Source organism: Delphinus delphis, chromosome X (genome assembly GCF_949987515.2).
Source record: "Delphinus delphis chromosome X, mDelDel1.2, whole genome shotgun sequence".
NCBI classification, from domain to species: Eukaryota; Metazoa; Chordata; class Mammalia; order Artiodactyla; family Delphinidae; genus Delphinus; species Delphinus delphis.
The window spans coordinates 110,728,405-110,744,100 of record NC_082704.1 but is presented as its reverse complement, the minus strand read 5'-3'; the positions used below and the strand labels follow the sequence as shown (position 1 = coordinate 110,744,100).

The 15,696-nt window shown below is 42.1% G+C and overlaps 1 non-coding gene across 1 annotated transcript; it reads right to left on the bottom strand.

The window, feature by feature from the left end:
* Nucleotides 1-10,111: 10,111 nt before the first annotated feature.
* LOC132419108 (U6 spliceosomal RNA) lies at nt 10,112-10,218 on the bottom strand. Its single transcript, XR_009518117.1, has one exon. It is a non-coding gene; the product is annotated as a U6 spliceosomal RNA (small nuclear RNA).
* Nucleotides 10,219-15,696: the final 5,478 nt, after the last annotated feature.

Below are 15,696 nucleotides of genomic sequence, written 5' to 3'. Positions count from 1 at the left end.
GGAAATGCGGAAAGAGGCTGATGGTCATGGGAATCACCGCTTTGGCAGGTCAGGGCTTTGGTTTTCCGGCGTCCTGGGCAGCCATCAGTTCTCAGATGCAGCAGGGCACTTGTTCCCACGTATTACAGTAACCAGGACGGTTGAGGTTACAGAGTGGGCAACACAACTGTGGCAGATACTGCTAGTTGCTTATTCAATATCCATTCTTCTTTTTGTCAGTAATAAAAATAAGAGTAAACATTTGTATAATGCTTGCTATGTATTAGAGACTATTCAGACTCTTTACTCATATTAACTCATTTAATCCTCACAAGAACCCTGTGAGAAAGGTATTGTTACTATGCTTAGTTTACAGATGAGAAAACCAAAGCACAGAATAATTAGGTAACTAAGTCACACAGGTAGTAAATAAAGGAGTGGGGTTTTAACACCCAGGCCATCTGGCTCTATAGGCTGTATTTAACCTCTACACTGCACTGCCTGATTTTGTTTGACTCAGCAATGTGTCCAGCTAAAACAGTTTGATTTCCCAGGTTCGCTTATAGCTAGAGGAGACTGTGTGACACAGTTCTGGCCAATGACTTGTATGGAAGTAGTTGGGTTTACAAAACCATTTCTTTAAAAGGAGGTAGACTCAGCTGGTATGCCCCATTTTGCCCTTAGCTTCACTTTCTCCTCAGAACGCAAATGTGATGCTGGAGGGAGAGCAGCCATTTTGTGACCATGAGTTGACAGTCAGGAAGAAGAAAGCTACATTGCTCAGCAGAAAGAAGGAAGTTACCTGGGTCCCAGCCCCAAATTTACTACTTCCAGATTCCTCGTTATATGTGAAAAGTAAAATCCCTAATCTTTAATGCTACTGTTTAGTGGGAGTTTCAGTTATTTGAGGGAAAATACAATCACTACTGATTCAGTATTTCCACATTTCTCTCCTATACCATTTTGGCAATGTCTTTAATCTGCCCACCAGCTACTGAGGGACTGCTCCTCAGTGTCCCAGTCCCTTGATTGAAGTTGTTTATTGTCACATACCTGCAACATGTCTAGGAGCTCAGTGTTTGGTAGTGTGGGAATTTTTTGTTTTGTTTTTTTAAGTGTATGACATGGCCCCATCTCAAGGAGTTTGAAGAACATTAATTAACCCAAAGGACTGATTTATTCCAAGATATTAATGGATGATAATGGCTTGATGTGGTTTTTCCTAACTTTGGATGTTACTGAATTTTAATCAGACCCTGTCTCTTCTTTCTTAAATAAGAAACTCAAAAGAGCAGGCAGAGGGGCAGGGTGATATGCGAAAGCCTGTCTAAAGGGAAAGATGGCCTCTTGTAGTATTCCCCTCAACACCAGCTATATATAATCTACAAAATCACCTGCAGTCACATTCAATGAGCTTAGATTTGATAGCCGCTCAAGGGAGAAACAGATCAGCTGTAAATACTTTGTCTCCCCCTCCATTATTTATATGACTTGAGATGCCTCCAGTTTCTAAAGTCACTCCCCTGGGACTATGTAATTGAGCACAGAACAATTTGGCTCCTCCCCACTCCTACAGAACCCCACTTAAGAGGGGGTGCCTGATAGTGGCATCCAGCCAATGCTAATTGGTGACGGAAATGAAATTTCACTCTACTTCCACCAAACTTACTGTCTTTAGATTTAAGTGGATTCAGCTGTGCACACAATGGGCCTTGCCTCTAAGCTTTCCTCCTAGTCTGATGGGAAGATTTCAAGAGTGGTGGAGGTGTTAAACAAAGATCATCTTATGTGTTTGTATTAGTGATTTTAAGTGTTTGTGATTTTTTTGGATACAGTTAGGGTATAGTCTGAAGGCTATATATAATAATAAAACCAAAACCAATTAATAGGTTGTTTAACTCAGTTAGAGGCTGTCTGCAGGCTAGCAGCTTTCCTTTGCTAGATCTTGTTAAAATGCAGTGGGTTCTATTTTGTGCAGAATGAGCAGGCTGCCATGACAACTGTCTGTGAATATTATTTCAATATTAGTCATACGTTTCCAGTGTCTGCCTCCGGGTCCAACGTTCATTCTAAAACCCAGATGCACATCTGTTCTTAAAGGAGTTCTCCTGGACGTGTTTACAAAAAACAAAAACAAAACAGTTTCAGCCGGCTGGGTTTTTTTTCTTTTGGAAGAGAAATTTGAATGAATTCACACAATTGCAAATGGTAGATTTTATTGCTGTTTCTTTTCTTTGGGAAAGGCGATTTGGATATGAATTTTTTATTGTCCTTGACTGTAGATTTGATTAAATAGAATAGGAGCCCGGAGATTACTCATATTGCCTGTCTTTAGTTACATGCCCACCTGAACACTCCCTTTTGCCAGGAGAAGAGGATGTGCGAGCTGCCTAGGCCTGTGTTATGTGCCCAGCCCTGGGCAGTCACTGTTGCTTGGGAAGTGGGCTCATGCTGATTGAATTAAGCCAGTGAAGTCTCACACTTAGAGTAGAGGGTGGTGTCAATCCCGTGCAAACCACAGGGCTTAGAATAGGGAGAGGGTTGATCTCATAAAGGAAAATTGGGGTACTATTGCAAGGGATGGAGGGGAATACTTGTCGGCCACCTGGTTAGGCAACAAAATGCTGGGCAAATAATAACATTTACTGAATACTAACTGTAAGCCAGGCATCACTCAAACTGCTTTACGAGTGTATCGCTTAGAGAATGTTTGGCTGCGTGTGATGAGGTAAATGATGAAATAACAGGGACTTAACACAGAGGGGTTGCCTTTTATCTCATGTGATATGAAGTTAGGAAAGAAGCAACTTCACATCGTCATCTGTGTCCCAGGCTCTGTGTCCCATCCTTTGGTCTTTTTGCAATATCATTCTCAGCATGAGCCTCTGTTCCTAATGCACTCAAGAGGGCTGCTCCTCCTCCAGGCATTATGTCATGGTTCCAGGCACAGTGGGGGAAGGGCAAAAAGGAAAGGGCTCATGACAGCTGTCTTGTCTTTTTTATCAGAAAAATGGCTTTTCTGGAAGCCTCAGCCAGTAGATTTCAGCTTATGTCGTATTGGCCAGAACAGAGTCACATGACCACCCCTAACTGCGAGGGATCCTAGCAAATCAAGTTTCGGTGGCTGAGTCCATTGCCACCTAGAATAAAATTGGGACTTTATTGGTAAGGAAGAAAGGAGAATAGATACTGGCTAGGCAACTAGCAGTGGCTGCCACAATATCTATGAACCCATTTATTCCTTACGTCAACGCAGTGTGGGTGGCGCTATTACTATCCTGGTTTTTAAGAACAGGCACAGAGAGGTCATGTAATTTTCCCAAGCTCACACACAGCTGTTAAGTGGTGGAGCTAGATCTGACTCTGAAACCGAATTCTCTGATGCTCCCAGACATACCCCAACCCACCGGTCAGACCACATTTCTTCTCCAGGATGTGTAACCACTCAGAAAATGTAGGGCTCTCCTAGAAATGGTAGCTAATATCTGTTTAGCACTTTATAGTTTATGAAGAATTTTCCACTTAGATTATTCCATTTAAATATTATTATCCCTATATTAAAAATGAGAAGACTGAGGCCCAGAGAAGTAATAAAAGTTACCTAAGGTGCCCACCTTGTAAGTGGCAGAGCTGATGTTTACTCAGAATTACAAAAACTTACTCCTGGTCCCCTTTCCTAATCCTCCTATTCTTCCACGCACAGAGACTTCATTTTTTATTTTTAAAAATGACAATAGTTTGCTCCAGACCCTATATTAACTTCACAACCTTCTCAAGAAAAACAGTGCAGAGAAATCTTGGATCTCTCACCAACTGGTTTTCCTAGTGTCCTTTTCATGTAGCCATACCAACAGGATCATGGCGTATCAGCAGGAATTGTGTTTAGTAGTGAGAAACAGAGACCGAGCGGGGAGGTTATTCTTATCTCATGTAATGTAAAATCCAGAGCTTCATTCAAAATGTGAGAGTATTCATTACAAATAGCTCTTATCTACCTGTTAAAGTAAAAGTCATTAAACATATAGGAATTGCCTGTCCTTAGTTACATCAGGTTAATTTGTATTACATTCCTTAAAACCACTTTGTAAATCAGACTTATTACAAAATAAGAATTAACAGTCCACCTCACTGGGGTAAATTAGTGAAGTTTTAGTACATTACTGATACCTCAGTTTGCTTGTAATGTTATTTCTCTCATTCTTTCCAAATATTTGAAATCTTTAGCTATGGCATTGTTTGATTTATACATGACAACATTCTCTTGTTCCGGTGATACTACTGAATTGACCGTAAAGATCACAAAAGCATTGTAGAATATAATTTGACTTTAAAAGTCATGAAAGAGTGGGTTGAAAAAGAAATAGAGATTTAAACAAATATCATACTGGGTTATGAGGCAGTGCCTCTCAAAGTATACTTTACCATCACTTGGGAATTAATTAGAAATACAGATTCATGAGCCCTACTCCAGACCTACTGAATCAGAACCTCTAGGGGCTGGGCCCAGGAGTCTGTGTTTTAACAGGATCCCCAGGTTATCTATAAGCACATCAGAGTCTGAGAAGCACTGTTTTAGAGAGTTTTATGTAAATGACACTCACAGATTGTGCCCTCTTTGGGATATTGGTGAAGATACTAACTTCAGCTTTAGTAAACTAAGACCTATATTAAACCCTAGATTCTCCTTTGAAAGTCCCCAGATCATGGAGTCCAGTTATGTACTCCAGGTCACTGAACCTTAATTCAAGTGTATGCTTGACTCCATTCCCCTATCAGCACTTTCAACTAAGTAATCAGTATTTGTCTTTCCGATGTCAGTTTAAAGATCGACTTCAGGGACTTCCCTGGCGGTCCAGTGGTTAAGACTCCACACTCCCAATGCAGGGGACATGGGTTCGATCCCTGGTCGGGGAACTAAGATCCCACCTGCCATGCTGTGTGGCCAAATAAAATAAAATAAAATAATGTTATCTTCAGAAGCCTTTGCTTGACCTCCTGACTCACTCTTATAATCCATGTACTTCTCCTTTACAATTTCACATTTATTTTTATGATTATTTGATTAATGTTTACTTCCCCCACAAGGCTATAAACTTCATGAGGGAAGGGACCAACCTTGTCAGTTCTGTTGGTAGTGTATCCCCAGGGTCTAGAACAGTGCCTTGCACACAGTAGATGCTCAACAAATATTTGTTGAATGAATGTATGAATAAAACCAAGACAAGAATAAGTTTTTGTTTTGTTTTGTTTTTGGCCGCGCCTCTGCGGCTTGTGGGATCTTAGTTCCCCAACCAGGGATCGAACACGGGCCCATGGAAGTGAAAGTGCCGAGTCTTACCACTGGACCGCCAGGGAATTCCCAAGAATAAGTATTCTTAAACTAAAACCTTTTCCACAGTCTTCACCATAAACTCTTAGTCATCTGAGGCAATACTGGCAAGTGTTTTGAAAAGAAAGCCATGGATCTTTCCTCGGCCTTGCTTTAGGTAATAGTTTCAACATTCCTCTAAGAAACCAACTGTTGTTGTCTGTGTTCATAAAAACAAAAATGGTTGAAAGGGAGGCAACGGTTGGCAAAAAGAAAGCTTGAAGAACCTGGAACCTGCCTTCCCAGTAAGCAGGAAGTGGTTCTCTCATCCAGGTTGTGTTGTTCACATTCTGTTGGCAGGTACTGTCATACCTGCCTCCATCATTGTGGGGTTGCCAAGGCAACCTATTAAAGAATAATTCTAGAATCTACCTCTGGAAAATTCCAGATGAGCCTGAGGAATCCTCTTCAAGTAAATCTACAAGCGTGACGATGGTTGCTAATTCAGCAACCAGCAAAGTGAAAATCTAGGAGTCTGTTTTCCTTCAACCTGTGTGGAACTGGTAAAACTTAGAGGGAAGGATAAAAACTCTTAAAGTAGCAGATAAATTGAATGAGATCTGGGTAGACATGGAACTAGATGTTTAAAAGTTAACCTTCCTCTGTCTAGTTGTTTGGCCAACTCTAGTAGAGTTAATGTTTTGTGTATGGAGTTTGTCATACTTTAACATATATTGCATTGGAGCTATCGTTTAGAAAGGTATTTATTTGTTATTATTATTTTGGTCACACCGTGCAGCATGCGGGATCTTAGTTCCCCAACCAGGGATCAAACCTGTGCCTCCTGCATTGGGAGCTCAGAGTCTTAACCACTGGACCGCCAGGGAAATCCCTGGAGCTATCTTTATAGGGTGGAATTGGATCACCTTGATGTAATAGAAAGAGTACTGGCCACCAAGTTGTACAACTATGATGTTGGGGAGGCTGCTTAACCTCTTTGGGCCTGGTTTCCTCTCCCATAAAATGAAGGGCCTTTCTGAACAAGTCCAGAGGACCAGAGTATCTTATCATATCACAGGCTCACCTGTTACAGAGCTCTGGGCCAAGGCCCTCGTGATGATCTTGCAAAGGGACTCCGCTGTCTGTGCCTAGGTCAGTTTTGCCCAATTCACAGTGCTTTGACATGAGAGGGAATTGCATAAATGTGTATTCTTTGTTTTACATTCGTCTTGGAATGACAGATTATAGCTCCTGCAGAAGGAAAAAAAAGAAGGAATTACATTGCTCTGCCATTGACTCATGCTAGATGTCAAACTGAGGCGCCTGCAAAACGCAAGCACATGCAAGCTAAACGAACAGATTGTGGCAATATTTAAAAATATCACAACTCTCTAAATAAGAAGCAGTTCTGATAAGCCTATTTGGAATTCATGCAAAATACCCATAAACTCTGAAAATCTGAATTGTACATTGCCAAGGTAAATTACTCTGTGCAGTAATTATAGATAAAGGCATATTGGATTATATGATAATATGTCTCCCTTGGTTTACAGATAACCCTCTCTCCCGGGCCTCTTCCTTTCTGCACTGTTGCTTTTTTAGTCTCCTTTGTTTGCTCCTTCCTCCTCATTCCGTTTAAATGTCTCTATTCCTCCGGGCTTCTGATTTTGCCCCTAAAGCCTTGTGACTTTACAAGCTCTCCCAGCCTGTTTTATCTTCTCTAATCACTTTAACTGTTATCGGTAACCTGATGACCTCTTTAATCAGAATCTGCAGACCTGATTTATTTTCTGGGCTTTAAAAGGAGCTTCTACTGGCTATATGACTTTTTAACTCGTTATTTTTCTCCACCATAAACACGCCTGTCCCCCTTCGCGTCCTACCCCATACCCGGTAGCCCTCTACCGCAATTAATGGCGTCACTCACTAGACGGTAAATGACGAGAGAGCAGGGACCATGTCTGTCTTATCCACCGTTGTACCCCCAGGGCCCAGTGCAGTGCCTGGCACCCAGTGAGCATTGTTGAAGAAGTGATGAATCCATCTGGTATTCCAAACTAGGAACCTTGGAATCATTCTGGATGCCTCTGTCCCCCTTGCTACCTATACCCAGTCTGGGACCTGTGGGACTTACTACCTAAAAGACTTTCACATTAAAAAGAAAAAGGCTTTCACATTTGGCCCCTGATCTCCACTGCCACCGCTTTAATTCAGCACTTATCATCGATCTCCTGGATCCTTGCAGGAGCTTCCTCATTGGTCTTTCTCTGGCTGGCTTTTTCCCAGGTCATCACATCTGACCTTCAGGGTGATCTTCCTAAAGTGTGAATCTAATCAGATTACTCTTAGGCTCCCCTTCACTTAAACAGAGTTTGCAATCTGGCAGCCTCAACCCGGAGTCTATACAGTGTTTTGAGAAAATGAGAATTACTGCATTTCATTGATTCTAAGATGCACATTTTTTCACATTTTAGCACCTCTGAAATTGGAACGTGCCTTAAAATCGATGGAGTGTCATAGTTTGATGGGTGGCTTTTTTCTTTCTTTTTCGTACATAAAATAATAATACACCTTGTAATCGATGGCATCTTATAATTTGTAGACGTATACTCATACTGACATTTAAAAATAGGGAGATTTTACATAAAAGTATGTCAGTTTCTCTTGAAAAATTACACTGGGTAACAGTGGACCAGGATTTCTGGATGACAGCCTAAGAGGGAGCTACTGGTAAGTAGCAGCTGCCTCATTTAGACAAGAACTCTCTAGAATGTCCCATCATTTCCACCTAGGCTGCTTTATTCATTTATATTATGTACTCCAGCCTATGTAAGCATTTGAAATTGCAATCCCTAACTGACAGATTAAAGTATGACTTCTTTGCTGCGATTTTCAAGAACAGTCACACTTGGCACCAATCTGCCTCCTCAGGTTCACATCCCCATCCCCTGCTCTATACACCCTCTATCCCCTAGTCTCAGGAAACATTACTCAAATGTAACCTGCTTCCGAGTGCCCTGGAATGCCTTTCTCCACTTTGTATGCTCTAGGAAGCATTACCTGACTTGCCCTGGTAGGGCTCATATCCTTCTGGGCTCCAATAGCACACGGCATATCTCTGTACCTACACCTCCTGTCTTGAAATTATTTGTGGACGGGCCCGTGTCCCTCACTGCACTGTGAACCTGGTAGGGAAATGAATCAGAATGTATTCATCGTTGTATCCCTGCTTCGTAGCTAGAACTTGCTCAGTAAGTATCTGTTAAGTAAAGGATGGATGGGGTGCGTTTTCTCACTGGGATCTCTGTTTTTTGAGTTTTGCCCATGTATAGAGAGCTAAAAGTGAAGTCAGAGGGAAAGGCAAGTGTTTTCCGTAGTGCTCGTAGTTTACAGCAGCAGACATTGCTTCTGGCTGTGCTTTAAGAAGGCCCTTGGCAATCAGAGTCAGCCCATGGGGACTTTAATATCTACAGACCCAAAGGTGCTAAGCCAGAGCCAGCTCTGAAGTTTTTTAAAAAATTTATTTTTAAATTAGTGTACAGTAAAACCGACTTGTTGTACAGTTCTGTGAATTTTAACACGTGGGTAGATTAGTGTTACCACCACCATAATCAGGATACAGAACATCGCCTCCAAAACTCCCTCTTGCTATTCCTTTGTAGTCATATCCCCACCCCCACCCCATAAACCTTGGCAACCATTAATCAGTTCTCCATTACTACAGTTTTGTCTTTTCGAGAATGTCATGTAAGTATACTCAACGTTTTAAGCCTGGCTTCTTTCAGCATAATGCCTTTGAGATTCATCCAGCTTGTGTGTATCAGTAGTTTGTTCCTTTTTATTGGTAAATAACATTCCATTGTATGGATGTCCCACAGTTTGTGTATCCATTCACCCATTGAAGAACATTTGGGCTGTTTTCGGTATTTGACCATATGAACCTGTGTACAGGTTTTTGTATGAATATAAGCTTTCATTCCTTTGGAGTAAATATCCACGATGGGTAGGATTGCTATGTCATATGGCAAGTGCCATATGCATGTTCAACTGTATGAAAAACTACCAAACTATTTTTTTCAGAGTGGCTGCGCCATTTTGCATTCCCACCAGCAAAGTATAAGAGTTCTAGTTGCTCCATATCCTAGCCAGCACTGGATATTATTAGGATTTTTAAAAAATCTAATAGGTGTGCAGTGTTAGCTCACTGTGCTTTTTTTAACATCTTTATTGGAGTATAATTGCTTTACAATGGTGTGTTAGTTTCTGCTTTATGACAAAGTGAATCAGCTATACATATACATATATCCCCATATCTCCTCCCTCTTGCGTCTCCCTCCCTCCCACCCTCCCTATCCCACCCCTCCAGGCGGTCCCAAAGCACCGAGCTGATCTCCCTGTGCTATGCGGCTGCTTCCCACTAGCTATCTATTTTACATTTGGTAGTGTATATATGTCCATGCCACTCTCTCACTTCGTCCCAGCTTACCCTTCCCTCTCCCCATATCCTCAAGTCCATTCTCTAGTAGGTCTCTGTCTTTATTCCTGTTTTACCCCTAGGTGTTTCATGACATTTTTTTTTCTTAAATTCCATATATATGTGTTAGCATACGGTATTTGTTTTTCTCTTTCTGACGTACTTCACTCTGTATGACAGACTGTAGGTCCATCCACCTCCCTACAAATAACTCAATTTCGTTCCTTTTTATGGCTGAGTAATATTCCATTGTATATCTGTGCCACATCTGCTTATCCATTCATCTGTTGATGGACACTTAGGTTGCTTCCATGTCCTGGCTATTGTACATAGAGATGCAATGAACATTGAAAAATATGGAACGCTTCACGAATTTGCATGTCATCCTTGCTCAGGGGCCATGCTAATCTTCTCTGTATCGTTCCAGTTTTAGTATATGTGCTGACGAAGCAAGCACTCTCACTGTGCTTTTGATTTTAATTTCTGCTTCCTTGAATCCTGTCTGGGGGAATTGGAGGGGAAAAAATGGTCAACTCACCACCAGTGTGGTGGTACTTCAAACTCTGATCTTCCTCAGTATGCCTTCTGCTTTTTACTTTCTAGAGTCCTTGTGTTACTTATTTATTGCTGTATAACAAATTACAAAAAACTTAGAGGCTTAAAACGCTCATTTGTGATCTCACAGCTTCTGTGGGTCATGAATCTGGACAAAGCTTACATGGGCCCTCTACTTCAGGATCTCTCACAAGCTGCTACAATCAAGGTGTTGGCTGGGCTGCAGTCATCTTAAGGCTTAATTGGGGAAGGATCTGCTTCCAAGCTCACGTGGTTGTTGGCAAGATTCAGTTCCTTGAGGTCTGACTGACGGCCCCAGTTCCTTGCTGGCTTTTGGCCAGAGACTTCCCTCAGTCCTGTGTCATGTGGGCCTCTCCAACACGGCAGCTTACCTCATCAAAAGCGCACGAGTTGTGAAGGCCATAGAGAGAGTCTGCTAGCAAGACAGAAAGGCACAGTCTTTCATAAGTCACGGAAGTGACAGGCCAACACATTTGCCATATTCTGTTGATTAGAAGGCAGTCACTAGGTCAAGCCTTATACTGAAAGGGAGTAGATTACACAAAGGCACGAACACCAGGAGGCAGGGATCATTAGGAGCCATCTTGGAATTTGCCAGTCTTCAAATAGCTGGTCCATGGATTCTGTCCAGGTTTTGGGTTTTTTAAAAGATAAATTTATTTATTTTATTTATTTATTTTTGGCTGTGTTGGGTTTTCATTGCTGTGCGCGGGCTTTCTCTAGTTGCGGTGAGCGGGGGCTACTCTTCGTTGCGGTGCGCGGGCTTCTCATTGCGGTGGCTTCTCTTGTTGCAGGCACACGGGCTTCAGTTGTTGCGGCTTGCGGGCTCTAGAGCGCAGGCTCAGTAGTTGTGGTGCAGCGGCTTAGTTGCTCCGTGGCATGTGGGATCTTCCCGGACCAGGGTTCGAACCCGTGTCCCCTGCATTGGTAGGAGGATTCTTAACCAGTGCGCCACCAGGGAAGCCCTCTGTCCAGGTTTTATAGCTTCATTCCATGGGAGAGACAGGGTAGAGTGAGTAGAGTGTCCTTATTCCCTCTTACTCTCTCTGAAGACTTTTCATTTGATTTATGAACATTCAAGGTTAATGTAAGGAGTTTTTTTGTTTGTTTTGTTTTGCTTTGTTTTAAACTCAAGCCATCTAGGACATAGCTAGGGTTAGATTATCAGTGGTCAAAATTTAAATTCTGGTATCTACTAATCTTGTATTTATTAAGTCACAACCATGGAAAGCTCAACTTTTGTATCCAAGATGGAGCCTTTCAATGATGAATTTATAAACTTCAACACAGGACAGCTATTTCAGCTTGTCATTGTGGCTGCTGACCAGGTGACCCCAACAGACAGATCTGCCCAGCCCTGGCCCTTATGAATTTCTTTCACCTGATAGTGACTTATAACCCACCTTTGATTTATTTTAATAACTTTCTAATGACTTGCCAAATATGGCCTCACTTTTCTCCTACTTACTGTGGTTTTTCAGTACCCAGAACTCATCCCTGGAAATATGCTTGATCCTTTCTCTTTATGAAAATGTAAAACTACTTAGTATTCCTTCCCTCTCTTCAAAAGGAAGCAGGCTCTTTTTTTTTTTTTTTTTTTTTTTTGGCGGTACGCGGGCCTCTCACTATTGTGGCCTCTCCTGTTGCGGAGCACAGGCTCCGGACGCTCAGGCTCAGCGGCCATGGCTTACGGGCTCAGCCGCTCCGTGGCATGTGGGATCTTCCCGGACCGGGGCACGAACCCGTGTCCCCTGCATCGGCAGGCGGACTCTCAACCACTGCACCACCAGGGAAGCCCCAGGAAGCAGGCTCTTTAAATCAAGGTTCTTCAAATGTTTTTGATCATGAACCTGTCGCAGTGAAAGCTTTTTGAGAATGGACTTCTGATACAGTTATATTTATTTATTTACAACTAATACTACTGAACTCATATTTTGTTTACATTACCAAACATAGAGGAAAATAGAAAATTCAGAAAGAATAAGAAAATATGAGTTCTAATATTTTGCTTTCTATTGTCCAACATACCTGTGTATTTTCTGTGGGGCAGGTACCTCAGTTTGGAGACTGCTAGGTGCTAGAAAGCTGGGTTCCCTGTTTCTTGTTTGTACGAAATAAGCTTCATTCAGCCTCCTTGACCTTCCTGGAGTTCCAAAGGGCAGATTCAAACAGTTGCTAATCAGGGAAGGGAGGGAATGCAGAAACAGGGAAGGAGCAGTCAAGAAACAACAGTGCAGCCAGGGTCGTGGTGCCTCCTCGAGTAATACACTAACAATACCTTTGAGTTCTGCAGGGAACTAAGGCCCCCACCCAGGTGGAGGATGGTAACTTCAGGCTGAGCACAAGCTCCCAGGAACTCTGCCCTGTTACCTCACCACCAACCAATCAGAATAAAGTCTGAACACATTGGAAGATAAGGAAGACTCTGACCACCCTCCCCAAATGATCCTCCCTTTAAAAACTTTCATGGTTGAACAGAATCTTCAGAATTGGTTTTTGGACACTAGTCCACCTTCTCCCCAGGTTGCCGGCCTCCTGAATAAAGCAGCCTTTCCTTTCCAACCAACACTCATCTCTCGAGTATTGGCTTTCAAGCAGGCAGCTGAACCTGAGTTTGGTAACAGCCCCAGCACCAGAGGGCTAGCTGAGAGTTGTCAGAGCTGGGAGGCCAGCCCCATCTGAGCTCCCCACTTTGGCGCTATCAGGGCCATGAGTGGGCAGACACCTGAAGTACTCAGCACCAAATAGATCTGCACACGTCATTTCTTTTCTCAGTCTATTCCCAAGTCCAGCTGCTTTGCCTAGATTCTAGTATATTCCCCAGGGTGTGTCATGACCAATTATAGGAGCTGCCTATTAGAATGACTTTTCCTTGGTAGAAGTTGGAACTGTGGCCAGCTTCAGAAAGCTTGTGCAATAGTAGAGGTTTGCCTGCAATGCCCAGTTTCTTCCTCGTGAGGAAACCAGTCTTCTCTGTTCCTCTATAGCTTGCTACTACCATAGACTAACTGAGCATCCTGGTTTGGGTTCCCTCAGAAGCTGACCCTGAGACAAGCATTTGAGACCAAGTTTATTTGGAAGGTGAAGGCAAACCCAGTAGCGGAGTGGGGAAGTGAGAAAGGAAGGAGAGACCACCAAGACAGCCAAGAAAGAGTAAGTCCAGCCTTCAGAGGTGGAGAGGCCACCATTTTTCAAACACAGCAGATGGACAGTTTTCTCTATCTGCTTATAAGTCTAATTGCAGCATTATAATTAGGGACTCACTTCATTCTGATTTTTGTTTCACCTCTCCCATTTCACATTCTTGTTAAGTACATATCTACAAGAACACTCTCTTTTCTTCTGGTTAACTCCTAACTTCTGGCTGTGAAATCATCAGGTCTCAGTGCATCACTTCTTCTAGAAAGCCTTGCTTCATCGCCCTTTCTGGGGTAGGGCTCTTTCTCTGTGCCTCATACCTGTCCTATTAGAGACTTTGTCATACCATATTGCTTTCATTTATTCATGTAATAAATATCAATTATGCGCCTGGCACTGTTTTAGATTCCTGGAGCTTATATTCCAATAGGGGAGTTACTTTTTATTTGTAATTTTATTTTGATTTCTTATTTACCTATGTGTTTACCTCACCTAATCATATCCATTTTGTTCACCATTTATGTCCTTGCTTCTCAGCACAGTGCCTGCCACATAGAGGGAGCTCAATAAAAATGTGTTGAATTGAGTAGAAGAGCCCAGTGCATCTTAGTTCAGGATGATTTGATATTTCTATGGCCTTTTCCAAGGGGGAAATTGAACTCTCACCTTTCCTATTGGCTGTTTTCATACGATGATGTGCCCATTGACAGATAAATTGACCCAACTTGCCTGCTGGGGGTATAAATCTGTTTTTGAGTGAGTTAATGGTATTTTGCCCATCATTTTTTCTTTTTTCAGGCTGGGAGAACATAGCCCTGCCTAGCTGGAGGAAAGTCAGAGAACATCTGCAAAGAGGCTGGAAGCTTCATTTTGCAGACACACAAGGGGCTGACTGAAGCAGTATAGTGTAATGATCATAAGTAGAGGTTCTAGAGTCAAAGTGCCCGAGTTCAAATCCCAACTCTGCCACTCGCTTGCTGTTTGACTTCGGGCTATAGTTCCTAATGCGTAATTAGGGATAATAATAGTATATACCTTATAGGATGGTGTGTGAATTAAATAAGATTAACACCTTTAAAATTAACAAGTGACTAAAATATGGTAAGTGCTCAATAAATGTTATTATCATTATTGTGATTTGTTCCCATACATCAATGCTGGTTCATTTAACAATTGGAAGCTGGCTACAGGACTCTTTGTGGTGCTCAAAGTAACATTTTAGTGTTCTTCGTACAGTGGAAAAATATGGTGAAGTTCTTCATTTTAAGCAAATTCTAAATTTTAGCCAAATCACATAAAGGTCACAGCCAATCCAATTCATGGTCCAGAGACTGGCTGTTAAAATAACCACCTAAATCATGAGTTCTTTCCATGATTAAACAAATATTTAGTGAGTACTGTAGGGGCAGAAAAATTTTCCCTTCTTCCCTTCTAGGTTCTTTGGCTAGTCTAATGGTTAAATTGATATAAGACAGATTAACAGGAGAAAAACAAATTAATTATGTACACATGGGAATCCCATAAAGATATGAAGACTCAAAAGGTAGCCAGATAATTGGGGCTTATATAACGTCCTGAGCTAAGGAAAAGGGTGGGGGACTGGGGATACAAAGAAAAGGAAAGCCATTCGCAGGAAGGCAGAGGAGAGGTTTGGAAAATAGAGGTTGCCCTGTAATGCAGATAAGTTTGTTAGGTAAAAAGGTATCTCTGGTAATAGTTCTTTTCCGGGTACAGGGCCCCTTTCCAATGTAAATTTAGGCAGTTGAGGGGGAGGTAAAGAACTTTTCCTGAATCTGTTGGGTTTTTGATTGCCTTTAGCTCAAAATAATTCTCATGCCAAAGTGGCATATTTTGGGTGGCAAAACCTGCTCCCCTTCAGTACCTCTTATGCATTTGGAGCTGGAGATGCCAAGAGGAATGAAATGGATCCTTTTCCTTCAGGATTTCACATGTAAAAGGACAAATTACAGCACACTTTGGAAAGTTCTATAATTGGACACACACATGGCTTTGAGAGCCAGAAGACAGAATGACTAAGTCCCCTTTGGCGATTCAGGAAAGGCTTCACGCAGAGGAGGTGACATTTGAACAACTGTATCTAGACATAGCCATCATTTAATCACGTGGATTGAATAGGCCTTTGGCTGGAAACCCAGCCATATAGTGACATTGTCCACTATTTTTGGGGAGCCTGGGTAATTACATTCTCATTTACAGTGTG